Source organism: Gadus chalcogrammus, chromosome 17 (genome assembly GCF_026213295.1).
Source record: "Gadus chalcogrammus isolate NIFS_2021 chromosome 17, NIFS_Gcha_1.0, whole genome shotgun sequence".
NCBI lineage: Eukaryota > Metazoa > Chordata > Actinopteri > Gadiformes > Gadidae > Gadus > Gadus chalcogrammus.
This window is the reverse complement of record NC_079428.1, coordinates 12,057,805-12,062,804: the sequence shown is the minus strand read 5'-3', so window position 1 is coordinate 12,062,804 and position 5,000 is coordinate 12,057,805.

Genomic DNA, 5,000 nt, shown 5'->3' with positions numbered 1-5,000 from the left:
GCGCAGAACCTCTTAAAACCAGACCCCCAACCCTGGCACCTCTGCTCTCATCAATTACCTCTCCCTGTATCTCATTGGTCGATTCATCACAGCTAGCTCGTTAGGCCTCGTTGGGAGCCCAGCATTGATCCTGTTGCCGCAGTTGCCGGCAGACATAGAGCAGCGGTGAATCACCTCGTTAAAGACCGAGAGGTGGAGGAGGAAGAGGAGGAGGAGGAGGAGGAGGAGGAGGGTCTGATCGCTACAGGCGGATATTTACTGACACTGAGCGGTCATCGGTCGGTTTGAGCTGCATCTGGTTTCCTTTAGAGGTTCTTCTAAAACATACCGACCCCGACCGCAACGACCATATTCATGTTCACGATTTATTTATTTATTTCAGGAAACCATGTTTGATTACTGGTCGACGTTAATCACTTGTGTATACAATATTAAACCCCGTACACAGACTACTTCCTCCAGTGACATTGGAAAATCCATTTGAATGATAAACAAGCTTGAAATACGCACACTACCAGCTGAATTTAAATGCTGAAGTAGCAGTAATACTTGTAATACTAAGCCTCGCACACAAGTACATGTGTATTGTTTTTATGAATATGATAAATGTAATGTGTGTGGTTAATACATTTGAGCATTCAAGTTTTTGTGTGTGTGCGCGTGTGTGTGTGTGTGTGTGTGTGTGTGTGTGTGTGTGTGTGTGTGTGTGTGTGTGTGTGTGTGTGTGTGTGTGTGTGTGTGTGTGTGTGTGTGTGTGTGTGTGTGTGTGTGCATGTGACTGTGCGTGTGTCTGTGTGTTTGGCTGTGTGAGTGTGTGTGTGAACAACAGCAGAATGTGTTTTACAGCTTGTTAACTTTGTGTCCTTGAGGCTCTCTCTCTCTCTCTCTCTCTCTCTCTCTCTCTCTCTCTCTCTCTCTCTCTCTCTCTCTCTCTCTCTCTCTCTCTCTCTCTCTCTCTCTCTCTCTCTCTCTCTCTCTCTCCCTCCCTCCCTCCCTCCCTCCCTCCCTCATAATAACACCCAGACACTCGGTTCAACGGCAGGTCTCGGGTGGCTTGCGACACACACACATCCTGCCTCCACCCATAACCATCTCCACCTCCATGCGTGTTTCTCTCAGGACTCAAACGCTACGGGCGTCACTTGAACCACGGCGGCTTTAAGCCGTCCAAACCCGGCACGCACAACGCACGTCCTTTCTAGTTCTCAGAGCAGGACAAGGATGAATTACCCCAACTGAAAACAATATCGATATTGTATTTACAAATATAATATCACAAATACTACAGCTGTCTTTTGTTGAAATATTTCTTGTCCCTGGGCCCTTCTGATTCCCCTGAAAGCACTTTGAGAAGACAGGGCATTCTGAATCTAATTACGCTGCTCGGCTCTCTGAGAAATATTGACTTTATGAAAGCATCTTCTCAGCATTGTCTAAACATTCTTAGCTAAAGAAGAACCATTCCTACTGGAGCATGACCTGGGGTATCCCGCTCAGTTCTAGAACATTCTTATCAGTTCTAGAACATTCTCCTCTGTTATAGAACATTACATTGAGGATAAGAACATTCCCCTCAGAAAATGATCCATAGTTCTAGATCATTCCCCTGAGTTATATTACATTCCAATCAGCTCTACTGTATCGGTTCCCAAAGTTCTAGAACCAGCTCGGGTTAACCATACGGTTCATTCAGAGTTTACTGCAGAGGTGAACTACTAAAGAGTGACGCATCACCATTTACCCTGTTCTGGACTCACCTTCACACAACAAATGACACAATATAACCACATGTTAAAGATGACATACTATACCACCAGGTGTGGGTGTGATTGGCCGTTAAAAGCCGTTTTGAAAATCTGCCTCTTCGTTGCTCAACTATCCGTCATACATCTAGGTGGACACGCCCACGGCTAATCACACTCACACCTGGTGATATAATGTTAGGCATTTGGGGATGAACATGGGTCAGTTTAGTATCTTGGACTCGTACACACCAAGAAGAAACACCACACAGGGCACAACACAGATCTGTACACACACACGTTGCAAAGTGAGGTTAGTGTTGAGATCCACACATTTTAAAGCAAAGACCAATCAATGGGAGGGCTGAGCTGAATTCCCACACCAACAACACAAACCTATAAACCTCAGCCCCGAATAAGATTCACACATTTCAATTTGGTAAAAACCTATGAAAGTGAGGATCAAGCAGGATAAACACTTTCACAACACAAACAGCTTACAAAAGTGATCCCCATAAAAGGATATGTCTTTAGAAAGGGGTAGTCATAGTTGGCAAGGGGTTCTGAGAGTACTTACTAGCTGGCGGCGGCCTGCTGAGCAACAAACGATAGCAAGCCGATAAAAAGCACTAAAAACATAACGTTTGAACCTAGACTCGCATGAATCCTCTGTGAACCAGGGACAGGTGTGTGTGTGTGTGTGTGTGTGTGTGTGTGTGTGTGTGTGTGTGTGTGTGTGTGTGTGTGTGTGTGTGTGTGTGTGTGTGTGTGTGTGTGTGTGTGTGTGTGTGTGTGTGTGTGTGCAGCATTTGTGTATGCGTGTATACGTGCAATTCATATATTTGTTGCACCTGTGCTGGCCTGAATGGCCTGAATAAAAACAAAAGCACTGATCAAGAAAGAGAGATTAAGCACAAGATGAAAAGAAAGACGAAAAGAATGTTGCCATAAAAAAATGTGTCTTTAGATGACATCATCATTACCTCATCTTTAATAATTTGTCTGTTGTTCTGCTTCTCAGGTGTCTGGTTGAAACTGAATGTTGGTATAAAATATAAAGGTCCAAGAATATGAGAGAGCATTGATTGTATTTAACCCTAATTCCACCAGGAGTGTCCCATAAAGTTGAATCTCTTTTTCAAGGGAGACCTGGTCAAGACAAGCAGCAGCACAAACAAGAGTGACGTATAGACTCAGAAAACACAGAGGGAACTGAGTTTGTCTCTGCAGGGTGATCCAAGCAGAGGGGCCAGAATACATATGGAAGGCCAGAAGGGTCAAACCTACACCTTGTTGTTGACGATTATTGAATAAAAAAACATAAAATACGGCATTTAACTTTTCATAACACCACATTTCACGCTGTTGTGCTTTATTACGTCGTAAAATATGCCGTTTTAGTGGTTCAAAAAAGCTGTCTTCACGCCGATTTTTCCTATTTTCAAAAACATAAAATGCCGTTTTGGACAGCTTTTTAACGGGCTATTTAACGCGTTAATTATGATTTTGCAGCCAAATGAGCTTCTCCACTTGATTCTTGCAGCTGGTTAGTATTAACCTTCATCATCCAATCAACGATAATCAAAGTCAAACCACACACCAGTCTATTAAGCATCTTTCGATATCTTTTCTATCGTCACCTCAGCACTACAATGGGGGTTTGATCCAAGTTCAGTTCAGCAATACATTTTAGGCTAAACATATTTTGGCTAAACATCTTGTCTCGGGTTGATTTCTCAGAAAGCAGTGTGTGTGGATCCATATCTCTACCTTTTAACGGCAAGTTAAAGGTGAATTTAACGTGTGTTATGTAGACCTACATCTATCCTTCTTGATGTCCACTGTGGCTGAGCAAGGCATTATCAGACGTTAATCTAAACACTCTACGGAGTAATAAAATACAACAGCGAAAAATGAAAGCTTAAAGGCCAAATTGGACACCGTTTTTAATGAATGCACTTCAACAAAGAGGCGTAGTTTTGACCCTTTTGGCCTCCATAAATACACAAATGCTTGTTTTCTAATTTCCATGAAGGCATTTGGCACAGAACTTGGGTCTGGCTCTACTTGTGTGATAAGAGCACATAAGTCGTTTTTATCTTTATGGGAGAAGACCAAGAATTGGCTAATATTTAAGGAGGCCATCCTACCCAAGAATATCACTCACAGAGAGATAGCGATACAGAGAGAGAGAGAGAGACAGAGAGAGATACAGAGGGGGACAGAGCTACACAGAGAGAGAGAGAGAGAGAGAGAGAGAGAGAGAGAGAGAGAGAGAGAGAGAGAGAGTTTGATCTCATTTCTCTCCCAATGTCCCTGTGTAGGTCATAAACCTTCGAGCTGTGAAATGACCCCTCCGAAATTCTCCTCTCCTCTCCTCTGTCGATCACACTCTCACCTTGACACTAACATCTGGCTCAAAAGTACCATCACAAGTGGTTATTGCAGGCCAGCAAGGCACTTACACTACAGGTTAGGGGTTATATTCCCTGTGTAGCTCAGTAGGCAGAGCAAGGCACTAACACTGCAGGGTTATGGGTTACATTGTATAGTATGTGTATGTGTGTGTTCTCTAAATGTCAGTCTCCATTATGTAATGTTCAGTAGTCCCTCACTCCTCCTACGTAGGCTCTCCCCTCCGTCTCACTCCCCTCTACTCCTCCTCTTCTTCTCCCCTTCTCCTCCTTTCTCCTTACATGTCTCCTTTCCTTCACACTACTCCTCTCTTCCACTCTTTTTCCATTCTTCACTCCGTTCCTCCACCCTATATATATATATATATACTGTATATACATATATATATATTTATATATATATATATATATATATATATGTAGACTGAGTCCTGAGTCGACTTGGCAAGTCACTTTGCCCCGCCCACTTTGCCACAGTAATTCCTCTACGGAGTTTGTCACAAAGTCCCTCCTGTCTGAGTCCTTCCTACAGTGAGCTAGTATTGGCCTGCCATTGCCCTTCCTAGGGGCCGTTTTTTACGTTCTTGGTGGTGTTTGCACATTTGAATTCAGGATCAAGCCAACTGCCATTAATGTCAATGAGGCTGACTAGCTTGTGGCTAGCAGCGGTGGTTAGCGCGTCACGTGGTTCCGCTGACCGATATCGGTGGTCACTACCAGCTTCTATAGCTGACCTTATATGTGTTCAGGTCTATGGTAACCCCCGCCCCTCCTGTCTGTAATTGGTCCAGATATATCCATCACACGGTTGGTCAGGTATAGCAAACATAGGTGGTGGAAACAA